The sequence below is a fragment of the Orcinus orca genome, chromosome 8, assembly GCF_937001465.1.
Source record: "Orcinus orca chromosome 8, mOrcOrc1.1, whole genome shotgun sequence".
Classification (NCBI taxonomy): domain Eukaryota; kingdom Metazoa; phylum Chordata; class Mammalia; order Artiodactyla; family Delphinidae; genus Orcinus; species Orcinus orca.
This window is the reverse complement of record NC_064566.1, coordinates 46,962,306-46,976,569: the sequence shown is the minus strand read 5'-3', so window position 1 is coordinate 46,976,569 and position 14,264 is coordinate 46,962,306. Positions and strand designations below refer to the sequence as shown.

General features: G+C 53.4%; 1 protein-coding gene across 2 annotated transcripts in view; it reads right to left on the bottom strand.

The window, feature by feature from the left end:
• Positions 1–14,264, bottom strand: part of LMO1 (LIM domain only 1) — a 121,491-nt gene that overhangs the window by 82,936 nt on the left and 24,291 nt on the right. For both annotated transcript variants that reach the window (XM_049713982.1, XM_033404571.2), the window contains exon 3: positions 5,330–5,450. The gene's annotated coding sequence lies outside the window, so the exon portion shown is untranslated. The remainder of the gene's footprint in view (positions 1–5,329; positions 5,451–14,264) is intronic.

The following is a 14,264-nucleotide window of genomic DNA, read 5'->3' as shown; positions in this document are numbered from 1 at the left end:
GAAGCATGTTCATTAATTCATTCTACAAATACTTTATGTGTTAAGCTCCTGCTGTGGTCTGGGCACTGTTCTGGGCCCTGAAGGTCACAGAATCTCCTTCCTCCCCTGAGGAGATGATGCTTGAGCTGAGATAAACACACCCTCTCCTGGTGCCCACATGCAAATCCTTACAGACTCCATATGCATGCACACCTGTGTGTAGTTTCTTCTTCATTAATGACTCCTGAACGAAATCATTTCTCCTCATAATGGCCTATAATTGCCAGACTTTGTATAATGAATTTTATTATTTTAACAAAAAGAGATAAAGATATAGTCTTTTTTTTTTTTTGCAGTACGCGGGCCTCTCACTGTTGTGGCCTCTCCCGTTGCGGAGCACAGGCTCCGGACGTGCAGGCTCACGACCATGGCTCACGGGCCCAGCTGCTCCGCGGCATGTGGGATCTTCCCGGACCGGGGCACGAACCCATGTCCCCTGCATCAGCAGGCGGACTCTCTACCACTGCGCCACCAGGGAAGCCCTAGTCTTTACTTAATGTCAGGAGATTTAGGAAAAATTTTCATTCAAAAAGGTTAAAATGATAAAGTGGGTGCTTGTATGGTGACACATTCCACTATCTGGAAAATGTGGATGACATGAGTCAGGGTCGAGTGTGTGTGTGTGTGTGTGTGTGTGTGTGTGTGAGAGAGAGAGAGAGAGAGAGAGAGAGAGAGAGAGAGAGAGAGAGAGAGAGAGAGAGAGAGAGAGAGAGAGATAAGGGAAGGCAGGGACGCGTATAGCTAAGGGCTAGGTGACAGGCCCCGGGTTCCCAGGTACCGTGAAACAAACCAGGGGCCCCAGAGCCATGTGTTCACCAGGCTTGTCAGCCTATACAGAGATTAGGGCTGGGACCATGGCCAGAGAAACGTCTCAGTCCCCAGCAGCACAGAGGAAGCGCGACATGTAATGAAAAGTAGTAGCCCAGCACTGAAAGTGGAAAACGGTATTGATTTTCCAGTGCTTGGTTGCTCAGGGGAGCTCATCAGGTACAACCTCCCAGGCGTCCACCACCCTAGAGGGGTCTGTGGCGCCCCCTGCCTGCCTTGCTTCTCCACTCCACAGAGGCCAGCTCCCCAGCCCAGCCTTTGCAAACCCCGTGAAATGCCTTGTCCTCTGTCCCAGGGGTTCAGCTCAGACAGTGGAAGGACAGGTGACAGTGTGCAGAAAAGGCCTGGGAGGACACAGCTCTCAGCTCTGGTATGTGTGACCAGAGGGCAGGCCACTGCCCACAGGCCAGGCTGCTGCCCTCCTTTAGATCCCTACCCTCACCAATCACTGTGGCGTCCAGGCACTCAGGTGAGCGCCCAGCATTGGAGCCTGTCCTTACACAGATCGAGAGCCATGTAAAGGAAAAGCAAGCTCTGCCCTGGAGCGAGAAGCAAGGAATAGAGGCAGAAACTACAGCGAGTGGCCCTGGATACAAGGCCGATGCAGCCCCACAGGCTCACACCCATAAGCAGGGGTCACCAGCTGAGAAGGTGACATAGTGCAGCCGTTAAGAGTGGGCTGTTTGGAGTCATCCAGGCTTGGACTGGCATCCTGGCTCCTTCACTCGCCAAGTATGTGAACCCAGACAAATTATTTAACTTTCTTCAGCCTCAGTCGTCCCATCTACTGAGAATGGGGATTCTAGTCGTCTCCTTAAGGGTTTAACGTGAGGATACCATCAGATAAAGCAAGTAAAGCACCTGGCACGTGCTTGGCTCTAGTAGTGTTCCAGATTATTAGCTAAAACAACAGCAACGATAAATATCAAGGATTCAGGGTAGGGCTGAGGCTCACACCTGTTCCCCACCCTGCCTGGTTTTCGCTTCACCAGTGGTACCACCATCCCCTCATTGCCTGATGCAGAAACCTTGCAGTCATCCTAGACTCTTCCCTTGTACCCCAGGCTAATTAGTCACCCAGTCCTGCCCATTCCACTTTCTGGACACCCCTCCATTCTCGTGGCCTCCTCGCCCATCCAGGCCCCGTGATTTCTCTGCTGGATGACTGCGGTAGCTCCAGATGGGCCTCCCCAAATCCACTCTTGCCCTTTCCACTGCATTTGATGCCCAAAGTCTGAAGCAAATCAGGATTCCATCACACTCTGATTTTCTGTCTTCAGTGGCTCCTCTTTATTCTGTACTTGCTTACCTTCCCTTCTATCTCCCCCAGGGGGCCAGTGAGCTCCTCCAGGGAAGAACCCTTGGATTTTTAAGCACTGTAACCCCAGTGCCCATCCCAGTGCTTGGAATGAAACAGGCTCGTGGAATGATTGTTGAGTGAATACATGAATGTATACCTCCCCAGGCCCATCTCTACTGATGTTTAAAGTCAACACTTTGGACCAGCAATGGACCACTATGTGTTAGAGTCATGAAGCAGTGGCCTTTTGTGGGTGGGGTGGGCATTGAGGAGTAGGGTGATTGGGGCAGAGCTGCAGAGGTGGGAGAGGCAGAGGAAGAAGAAATAGTGCACAGGGGTGAGATCGTGAAGAGCCTGGGATATCTGGTAAGGGTTATGCACTTTACTTTGTAGGCAATGGGGGAGCCGTTGACAGTTTCAGGCAGTTCAAAGGCATGCTTTGATTCCTGTCTTAGAAAGGTTGCTCTGGATCGGGGGCATGTGGAGCAGAAACAGGAAGACCAGACAGGATCAGTGTGGTGATGGTAGTGGAGAATGGGAACCAGATTCAAGAGGCACTAAAGAGGTAAAATCAATAGACCTTGGTGACTTTGTATTTGAAGGAAAAGAGAAAGAGAAGTGGGGGGCCTAGTAGGAGAATTACCCGGCAGTTGTGTGATGGTTAGTGTCATTCACCAGGACGCTGAATACAGGAGGAAAGGGCAGTTTGGACCAGGGATTGTTGGGGGTAGAAAGTGATGGGATAAATTTTGAATGTGGGACATCACGTGAAGATGATGGAATCTCTTGGCTATGAGGGTCTGGAGCCCAGGAGACAGCTCAGTGCTTTAGACAGAGGTGAGGGGCCCTCAGTGTACAGTTCAACAGTGGAAGAAAGTCAGGGCCAGGCCAGATTGTAAGGAGGTGTGTTTAATGAGAGGAAAAGTCCTGGGGAACACTGACATCTAGGAGGTCACTGGAGGAAGAAGAGAGAGAAGGGAGTGAGGACGAGCAGCCAGAGAGGAAGGAAGGGTCAGGGAAGATGAGAGGAAAAGAATTCATGGAAGCGTGGTCAGCCGTGTGGCCCACAGAACCTTGACGAGAAGGGAGGAGGTTCATGATGCCTTGGGCGGGATGCCAGAGGGGATGAAATACTTAAAAAAATTTTTTTTGTGTGTGTAATGATTGAGGAGACTTGCATATATAGTTACCTATTGATTTTAATTTATATCGGCCTCCTTTCTAAAACAATTTAAGACAGCTGAGGAAAATGTGACCTTATTTAGAGCAAGGGAAGGACATATAAGTGTGGCCAGGCCCACGTCTTCCATGATCACCTCAGAGAAAGGCCTGCACTGAAATGCCCCCTTGGTTAGTCATGAGGGTCTGAGTCATGAGGACAAAATCAGTTACATGAGGTCAAGGTGAGGTCAAGACGTGAAGTCAGGGACAGGTCACTTTGGTGTGGGAGGTGAGGTCACGGTCAGATGAAAACAATGAGGGGGAGAGACTGGAGGGTCGGGGTGTTGAGGGAGTGAGATCTGGGCGCATGAAATCCCGGTGGGAACAGGGTGCGGTCAGAATCGCCCACTGAGGGAGTGAGGTCAGGGTGGGATCAGGCCAGTGGGACATCAGCAGGAGCATGGGGGCGTGGTCACGCTGGGTGGTGATGCTGGGTGACGATGAGAGCCGTCCCGTCCCTGTCCCCACCCCCAAGTATGTGCATAGGTACACATTTGGGTACTATGTGTGCCCAGAGCACATGGCCTGCATGTGTGCACATGTGTGACGTGCCCTTTTCGAGTGTATGTGTGTGCTCACTTGTGGGCGTGGCACATGAGTGCATATTTTGTATAGTGTATCTGTGGTTATGTTATGTTTTCTAAAAGCACACAACGGACTGAGGATTATAATCAGAAACTAGATACAAATCCCTCAAAGCTATGGCCAAGGGGCTTCCCTGGTGGTGCGGTGGTTGAGAGTCCGCCTGCCGATGCAGAGGACACGGGTTCGTGCCCTGGTCCGGGAAGATCCCACGTGCCGCGGAGCCGCTGGGCCCGTGAGCCATGGCCGCTGAGCCTGCGCGTCCGGAGCCTGTGCTCCGCAACGGGAGAGGCCACAGCAGTGAGAGGCCCGTGTACCGCAAAAAAAAAAAAAAAAAAAGCTATGGCCAAACATCCCATGCTATTTCCTGATAACTTCTCAAGGCTGAAGAGCTCTGGAAGCCATGTGGAGAAAGAAGAGCTCTGGTCCTTGTTGGCCTCAGGAGGATGCATTCCCAGTTGGTGGAAATAGGGTGGGGGGCAACTGGTAAAGCAGGGGTCCCCAGCCCCCGGGCCGCACAGCAGGAGGTGAGCGGCGGGCAAGCGAGCGAAGCTTCCTCTGCCGTTCCCCACCGCTCGCATTACCGCCTGAACCAGCCCCCGCCCCACGGTCCGTGGAAATACTGTCTTCCATGAAACTGGTCCCTGGCGCCAGAAAGATTGGGGACCACCGTGGTAAAGAACTGACCCCCCTGAGTCTGGAATGTTCCCACCCTGCAGCTCTCATGCCCTGGCAGCTAACCTCACTGAGCCCAAACTATTCACCCACCTATGTCAGCACTGGAGTGAATGTCACTGTCCCCAGTCCATCCTATGACGGCAGTCACAGTGAGATGGAATCGAGTCACTAGAGTGTCTGAACCCTTCAATGGCTCCCCATCATCCACAGAGTAAAGCGCAAAACCCTTACCAGGACATTCCAGGCCCTTCATGATCTAGCCCCTGCCCACCTATTCTTCTGCTTCTGCCTCCCCAATGCCCACCCCATTCCCAGCAGGCCACTGCTTCATGCCTCCCAGGCTGTGTCACCAGTTGCAGGTTGAAAAAGCTGGCTTCAAATACCAGTAGACGATGGGGCCAGGAGTGGCCTCAGGTGGACCTTCCTTCTTTCCTTCCCTCTTTCTTTAATTAGACAAATATTTATTAGTTGCTTCTAGGCCCTGAAGATATAGAAATGAGTAGACAGTGATCTTTGGGGGCTGGTTAACCTTCAAACAAGAGTGTTAGCGAGGCTGTAACTGAACATAATAGATGCTCAATAAATATGTATTAAATAAATAAGTGAACAAATGTAATAAGTACCACTATAGGTTATCGCAGGATAAAGCACAAGGAGAGAAAAGAAAAGAAGCCTCTTTACCTCTTCCTGGAGATAGGAAAGACTTCACGAGGCCGGTGACGAGCTAGATGAACTCGGAAGTGTTGACTCAGAGCTTGCAGGTGGCGCTGGGAAGGGCGCTGAGCACAGGCACAGGCAAAGGCTGGGAGACAGAAAAGGGCCACAGAGTGTAAGTAGATTGACACAACCAGGGCACAGGTGCAGTGGCAACAGGCGGGGCTGGGGAGGAAGCGGGCTCTGGTCACAGAAGGCCAGTAAGCAAGGACTCCCTCCTGGAGTTGAAGGGGACTCTTCCAACTAGTCAGGAGGGAAATGACTGTGCAGAAGGCCTGGTGAAGAGGCATTTGGATGTGGATCCGTGGGACCTGGCTGTTGAACAGACAGCTGTGTCCTGGACGTAGTGGCCCAGGCTCAGAAGGGCCCCATGCTTGGGGTTTAATGCTCTGTGGTTGCTGTCTTGGAATTCTTCTATCTATGAATCTGTGTTTTGTGTGTGAAGGCTACTGGGACAGTGGCGCATGTGCCAGGGGCTTGGAGCACAGTCTAGCTTTGACCCCCTCCCCGGGAACGAGTTCTGGATCTGCTCCCTACCCCTGGCACCCCAGGCGGGAGCCGTCACAACCTAAGCCTTCACTACTCTGTGCTGTGATTCAGGGCAAAAGTCCCGAGTGTGGGCTCCACGGAGGGAGTAAGAGGCGGAGGCGTGAACCTCTCCTCACGTCCCAGCTGACTGGGCCTCTGGCCCTGACGCCACACCTCCAGGGACCGGGAGCGCACTGCCTCCTGGGGTAGCTGTGAGAATGCCACTGGTCAGTCCAGCACCACCATCCTCCTGCCTGTAGCTCCTCCCCCCAGGGGCTAACTGGGTCCTCTGAAGCCTCTCGCACTCACTAGAGCTCAAAATCCTGCTCCTGAGACTTAGCTTGCTCCAGGCCAACACCCTTCCCGGTTCCGTCCCCTCAGACCCCCTCAAACAGTCACTCCAACAGCAGCCAGGCCTGGGATGGAAGACACAGGGTCCTGCAGCCTGCTAGAGCCAACTACTAAATATGCAGGAATTCTGCAAGTCAGTTGTTAAACTGTCGGTAGCTTAAAATCTGCCATCGAGGAAACTGGCAAACACTACAAATCAGGGCCTGTTTTTCCCTTGGAGAGCAGTTTACTAACTCACCACAGCCTGGGGGCCTGATTCCCAGGGGCCAAGTGTTTGGAAAGGCCTAGGGTGATTCCTAGTATGTGTGCATGTGTGTGTGTGTGTGTGTGTGTGTGTGTGTGTACATATGTGCATGTGTGTGTTTGCTCTTGTGCGTGTCTCTATAGGAGTTTACATGTGCATACATGGGTGTGTGTGTCCTTCTGTATGTTTCAGCACAGGGACTGGCAGTGTGGGTTCTCTGACAACCAAAACTGCCCATGTAGCAAGAGTTTCCCACTGTAGGGGAAATGTCCCCCAGAGAGCCAGCAAGAGGCTCCACTCTATGACCATGCAGGCTCTCCTGCCTGACCCCAGGGGCCTCAGGTCCCCACCTGAATTGTAGAGTAAAGGGCTGGGGATTCTGTGCACATAAGCGCCTTAGCAGCCCCAGAATCCCTGCACCTGGTGTAGCTCTGTTCAAAAACTGTGTTCTGTTTCCTTTGGTTGTTTATATTTCATTTTAATATTGACAGAAAACAAAATTTGGCCCCTTTGGAAAGTCTTAAGTCTGAAACAGTTAAAAACAAAATAAAACAAAACAACAAACTACTAGAAGTTAGTTAGGAGATAATCTTTAGCTTGTCATGCATATGCTCATACCAAATCCAGAGAAGACCAGTGAGAAGGAAGAACTGGAAGGACCTGGTACTATGGGCAACTCCAGCCTGATGAGGAAAAAGACAGTGTATGAAATGAGCTCAGTGCACTACCAGGGCTGGGGCTCAGCTCAGCCAGGCACTGGTAGAAGAAGGTGGGACTGTTTCTCTCGTCAACAGAGGTCATGAGGCAGACCTGGGTGCACCTCAGATGGGAAGGCTGACAATTAAGTAACACTGCCATGTCTCCGTGCTGGCCAGGCACAGAAGGTACTCAATCAGTGTTTTTTATTGTTCTTTTATATGGGGGGGGGTGTCTTTCTTTCTCCTTCCTCCCTCCCTCCCTTCCCTCCTTCCTTCCTTTTCTCTCTCTCTCTCTCTCTCTCTCTCAGATGACGACTGAATATGTCTGCATACCCTTCATCTCCTGGTCACTGGCTGGAGCCCAGGATGTGAAGATAATGATTCAGGCCCCTTTCCCATCTTCCCTGAAGTTCTGAGAGGGAAGGACTATGTTGCTATGTCCCCAAAGGAAAGAAGCCAAGAAAGGAATCTACCTGCACAATGGATGACCAAGAGGGTTGGGACCTCAGGCCAGGACCCTCTCACTCTCTAGTTTTAACTGGTCCCTCCTTCTGGGGAACTCTCAGAAAGGTACCTTATAAAGTTTCTCAGCCCTCCTGGCCACAGTAGCTGTCCTCAGTAGCACTTGGAGGAACTTGGCTGTGTCCCCACTCACTCCCTGACCATCCCAGGCATTTCAGCCACATTCAGCTGGCTGTACCCACTGATGGGAGCCCCTCAGGAGGAGTCCCTGGGAACCACAAACTAGAGGTTCAGATTCCTGGTGCCTAGGTGGCTGCCCCCTGGTGGAATTCTGGGGGTTCTCCCAGATGCCTCAGAATAGGGGGTAGGGGAGTGGCAATTAAGACATTTAACTCGAGTTCTGTTATCTGCTTTGCATAATAGCCTTGCTTATACAAAAGATTTTGTTTGAAGAAAGGGTTCAGCTACTTTTTAAGAATTGCAAATCATTGTTCTAGGAGTAGCAATTTCATTAGGTAGGTTTGTTAATAACCTTTAGGGGATTCCACATGGGGGTGGAGGGCTTGTGTGTATTTTGTAAAAGATTCTCTGGGGCCCTGATTTGCCCTGTGTGAGAACCAGTAGCCTAGTGGGTCAGAGAAGGCCAAGCTGGGTGGGTCCCACAGATCATGTCCTTTCTGTGTCCTCACACCATCCTCCTCTGACTGGATGTGGGCCTGATGCCTGCCTGCCTGTCTTGTGCTTATCTGGGCGCTGTTTTGGCGGCCTGGGCAGGCCTTCCTATGACTGCAGCCTCAGTGGGTCGTGTTGGAGAGAGGTGGTTGGACCACCCTCCACCCCATCCTCCCTGCCCTCGGGTGTGCCTCTCAGAGGCTGAAGGAGAGACAAGGGGGCTCCCAGGGGACAGGGAGTCGTCCCCCATGGCTAGGGCCACGGAGTTTCCTCAGGACAAGGAAGGGGACCTTTGCAGAGAGTGACTCGGCCCCTGGATTCCCCACCTTCCCCCATCTACCCTCTCAGTGCTTTGGGAGTTGGAACCTAATGGAAGGGGTTACTTAAGAGAAAGGGGGAATGGGGGCCTGCCCTGGAGGAAGCTGTGCCTAAGGTTGGTCTTGGGACTTGGAATTGGAACGCTGAGGGGCAGGGGGGTGGGGTGGAACCAGACAGGAGGTCCTGGTCCCGAAACCGTCCCCCCTCCTGGGGCCTGCAGGCTTTACCCGCCCCTGCCTACCCACAGACTACCGTCCCCAGGCCCCTTTTTTCAGCTCCCCTTGCCTGACTGTCCCAGTTTGGGCCCACGATCTTCTCCCCCTCCACCCTCTGTCCTCTCTGCAGACCCAGCCTCTCACTCCTGGGCTGACACAGGGGCTCCTGCCCTGTTCTCCCCCTATTCCTGCGCAGGTCTCTGCACCTGCCCTGGTGAGCCTGTGCCAGCAGCCCTGAGCCTCTAGGGGGCAGCAGAGAGAGGATGAACAGGCTGAGCGGCCAAAGAGCCCTGTTCCAGATGCATTTCTGTCTCTGAATTGCTGCGTGCCTTGGGACGATCCATTGACCTCTCTGGGCCTCCGTTTCTACATTGGCTTTTCTGAGGAGATGACTCACAGGCCCCTTCCTATCGGGTATTCTGCTGTGGTTAAGCCGCTGCAGAGAATCTAAGGAGGAGGTGGAGAAAGGAGTGTTCAGGCTGCCAGGAAGGAGTGTAGGAGGCTAAGCAGTGGGGAGGCCCCAGCAGGTGTGTGTGCCTCCACTCAGTAACCCCCAACCCGAGGACAGCAGACCAGAGGCTACAGACAGGCCAGGAAAGCATGGTGGGGGAGCATGGTGGCTGGGGACCTAGCTGCAGGCACGGGGACCTAAGAACCAGAGACTGCTCTGTGCCTGGAGGAACCCAACACCCCCGCGGCCTCGCGGGTCCACGAATTGCCCCTCCCTCTGCCACCCCTGCCCGGGTTTTCTCAGCTCTGATTGTAGGACTAATAGATTTGTGATTTCTCTTTGTAAAGAAATACAACCCCAGTGCACCAGGCCGGGGAGGTCCCTAGCCCACCCAGATGCCCAGAATCCCACGTGCCCCACCTTCCCTGGGGAGGGCTGGAGTTTGGGCTTGGCGGCGGCTTGGCCGGCCCTGCCCAGGAAGGGCTGGGAAGTCAAGGAGGCTGGAGGGGCCTGTACCCGGCTCTGGCCTCTGCCAAGCTGCACTGGGGAGGCCCAGAGGGGTTTATTTGGATTTTTTAATTATCATTTTTACTTTTTTTCTCCTCATGAAAAAGTTTTAATATACACAGTAAGTTAAGCTCAGAAAAAAAGGAGGGGGGCACATTTCATCTTTAATCTATTTACTTCTGAATATTTAACATACAATTCTGGCACCAATCACCAAATTTAACTGGAAAATTACTCACTAATCTGTTTGCTTATTTGGAATAATTGGGTCGGCTGCCAGCGCGAGGATTTCCCCCCCTGTTTAATATCTCAGTTAGTAGTCCAATTTCAGCTTGGCGGCATAATTACTCTGACAGAGCTGTAGCCATGGGGCCTGTGAGTGGGGCTGCTTTTAAACCGTAAATTATGAAGGATTAGCATTTATGAATTTTAAATCAGGGCTGGGGTAGGAGACACTAAAGCTGCTTAATGCTGGGGAACAGCGGCCTCCACTCAGCAGCAGAAGCCGTAACCCTTCCGCTCCCAGGACAGGCCGCAGGATGTGGGAGCCTGGGACGTGGCAGGTGGTGACCCAGAAGGTGTGGGAACACAAAGGAACCAGGGGTGGGGGACGCTGCCACAGCGATGGAACCCCCGGGAGTTAGAAAACCTGGGGTGATGTGAGCAAGGGCTTTGGCCTCTCCCCCTGCCCCACCCCGGTCCATAGGGTGCAGTCTCTCCCCCTGGTTAGTAACAGTTCACCTCCCCCCTGCCCTAGAGGAAGCTCAGAGCAATGACCTAACTAGGAGTTGAGATCACTCCCTGCAGCCCCCTGCCTGCACGCAGGAAGGGTCCCTGCTGCTCTTAAGCATCCCCATCTGGCCGTGAGCCAGTCTGACTCAGCATCCTTTGGCTCTAAGTGTGACTTCCCGGCATACCAAGCTCTGGCCAGCTGCGGCTGCCCAGGTACGTCACTCTCAGTCCTCCCCTTCCCTCCCCTCTCCCTCCAGCCGCACCCCACCCTCTGGCACACGATGGCCTTAGACCCGCCTTTGAAACCATATGAACTTGCGTTTGAAACCCAGCTATGCTCTTTACAAGCTGTGTGACCATGGACAAGTAACTTAACCTTTCTGAGTCTCCATCTTATTCATCAGTTAAATGGAGACAGTCATTCCTACCTTACAGGGCTGCTGCAGACTTTTATTAGATACTGTGGGTGGAGTGCCAGGCACAGTGCCCGGCACACGGCAGGTGTTTTTTGTCAGCTCCATGTTCCTTGGGCTCTCCCCAAACCTGAGTCAATGCCCTGCATCCACTGCCCTCTCCCTGTGTCTCATGTCTCACAGCACAGGGAAATCTCAGCCTCTGGCCACTCAACCTGCCCTCATGGTAGATGCCAGGGATGGATCTCAGGACTCTACTGGACTCCAGCCATCAGTGGCCGCTAGAGCACAGACTCTGGGGCCACGCTGGCTGGATGTGAACTCTTACTCTGTCATTCACTAGCCTGGTGACCTTGACCAAGTTATTTAGCCTCTCTGTGCCTCAGTTTTCCTAACCTGCAAAATGGGAATCATAACAATAGTATCTCATCTTAGTACTGTTAAGATTTGGTAAGTTAATGTACGGCATTCAGAATCATGCCTGCCACACAGTAAACACTAGCTGTGCTGGTTATTGTTATTTATTATTCGTATGAGGAAGATGACTGTGGCCCTCTCTGTGGAACCTGAGGCTCCAGGTTGACCTCCCTTGAGCCTGAGGGATCTTTAGGTAGCCTACAAAAATAGGAGGAAAAGAGGCACGATCTGAGTGGGCAGGACCAGGCTACCTGGCACCTCATTGAGGACCAGTCTGGAGCACGTGTCTCTGAGATAAAGCAGTCCCTACAGTGGCCAGACCTCCACCTGTCCCATCTATGGGTGATGGGACCTTCCCATGACCTGCAGCTCTGGAAGAACCTCCTGATGTGCCTGATGGGACCGATTTCTGGGGTACAGGCCAGCAGTGCGGGCAGCAGAGGCCGAAGGGGCAGGAATGAGACCATAGGGGCACATCAGCCCAGAGAGACCCTCTGCATGGGTCAGCCCTCTTTCCCAAGCTGGCCAAGATCTCTGTCCTCCCGGTCCCCAGGCCTGGGCTAGACCAGGTCAGTGGGTGGCCAGGGAAGGAAGAGTGGGGGTGACTCCAGGCATTCCAGCCTGCAGGGTGAGCAGGCCAGGCCAGGCTGAGCCCAGAGCCTCACTCTAGGCCTCCAGGGCTAACCTGTAGGCCCAGCCCTTCCCACTGCCCCTCACCAGCTTCAACGACAGTCTGTCCTAGCTCATCACGTCCACCGTGTGACAGCTGCCAGTGCCTTAATGTGAGTCCTCCGGCAGTTCACTTCCCCTTTGGGGACCTGATTTTGCACATCTGAAAGAAGAACAGGAGGGTCTTGCCCGCCTAGGGGTCTATGACTCAAGTTCATAGCCTGTTATCTCAGCAGAATGGACACAGCGTGTCATTCACCTGTTCTCTGCAGAGCAGGTCCCACAGCCCACCCACAAGTCCAGGCTGGGTGCAGTTTGGCTTCGTGTGACAGACTGGACGGATGCGGCAGCCCAACACCATCCATGACGCTAGGCTTAATGACAGACCAAGCCGCAGCCTCAGATCCCGGGTGCGGGCTAGCCATGGGAGTCCCAGGGAAATGCTGCAGCCCAGCGGGGGCTCACGGGCCCTCACGTGGTATTAATGCTCTTTTTAAAAATGTCCTGAATGATAATTTTGCTTTGGCAAATAAATCCTTAAGTGTCCCCCCACTCCTTGTACCTCCATATACCCCACACCATCACCCTCAGCCACCTGGCCCTTAAGGACTATGACTTGGGGGAGGAGTAAAGGGGGAAGGAAACCCGCCAGGGCTGCAGCGTGGGACGCTTGATGGAGGGGAAGTGCCCGGTTTGTCGAGTCCTTGCTGAGCTTTGTGATAACTCATTATATTTCTTTCTTTACAAATTGGCCCATTAGTACTCCTGAATTGAACGGAATTCTAACGCCAGGAGCCTCCCAGCCTGGGCCGAGCCTGGGCCAGGAATTACCTGCGGCACGAAGGCCTGCATTCTGGGGAGGAAGCCTGGGACGGATGTCTGGAGCGGGCCCTACATTCTGCAAGGGAAGTGGGTTTGTTTTCTTTAAACTCTAGAGAATGAAAGAGTTCTAACCAAGCCCTGCTGGATTTAAATAGCAAGATCTGCCTCACTGCTCACTGGCTTTCAAGCTGGGGGCTCTGATCCCTGTTTGAGGGGTTAAACTCTAACCCCATTAAGCCATTTATGGAAAGCTGACCACCAGGGAGGGAGGCGGCCCCTCTTCCTGCAGCCTCCCTAAACCCACAGATTCTGAAATTGGTTGTCACTCTCGGTCTGAGGATTCTAAACAAGTAGGCACTAATCCCCTCTGTTAAGGAGATACTTATTTTGTCTGAAAAACTTCAAAGAGCCCATGACAGACACTCAAAATCAAAATTAGCATTCCAATGAGGATTTAAAAAATAATAATTCTTACAGTTCTGCTGAGGAGAGGAGGAGAGGGGAAGTGACTGGCCGGGAGGCTGGGGGAGGGAGTGGGGGCAGTGACTTTCATCTGCCTACCCTCAGGAGCTCTGGGGATCTGCCCCTGCTGGCTGACATGCTGAAGCCCCCTCCCCAAAGAGGCAAAGGCTAGGCCGTAGCCTGGGCCCTCCAGGGCGGGCAGGAAGTGGCAAACCCCAAGGACTGTGCAGATGAGAAGTTCAAGTCTCAGAGAGGGAGGCAGCATCCGGGGCCATCAGCTACCAGTGCTGCAGCTACAGCCAGGCATTTGGACCGAGGTGGGCCTCGGGTCTGCCTGCCTGAGGCCTCAGTGGTGCTCGCAGCTCACAGGACTAGTAGGAGTGCAGAGAGGCTGACAGGTGTCCTGAGGCAGCTCAGTGGCAGAGTGTGGAGCCCCACGGTCTTGCCAACGTACCTGTCCATGTTACGGCCATGTCTGGAGCCACTGCAGGGTCCTAACATTCCCTCCAGTCCCAGCAGCCTCTCTTCTGGAACCCAGTGAGCCCCCTGCCACCCCCAGGCCTGACCTCTCCCTATGCTGGACTAGTGCCCCCAGCCCAGCCTCACCCTGGCCTGTCCCACCCCACAACCCAGCCTACCCCAGAAGGTCTCCTTCATCAGAGTCATTCTGGCATTTCCATCTCTCAAGGGACCCTCCTGTTCCAGATTCCAGATTCCCAGGCCAGGAGGAGGCCCCTATCTCCAGACAGGGGGCTCTTCTCTCCCAGTCTCTATAGCCCCTTTCTTTCTGAAGTCCCTTAGGTGCCTGCAGGACCTCCTAGGCCCCTCTCAGATCCTGGACCAAATCCCCCACTTCCTCTATTGGCTCCTGCTTGGCCTTCCCAGGAAGCCAGGGGGCAGGACCTAACCTTCCCGCTCCCCTCAGCCAGGCTGCCCTAAGC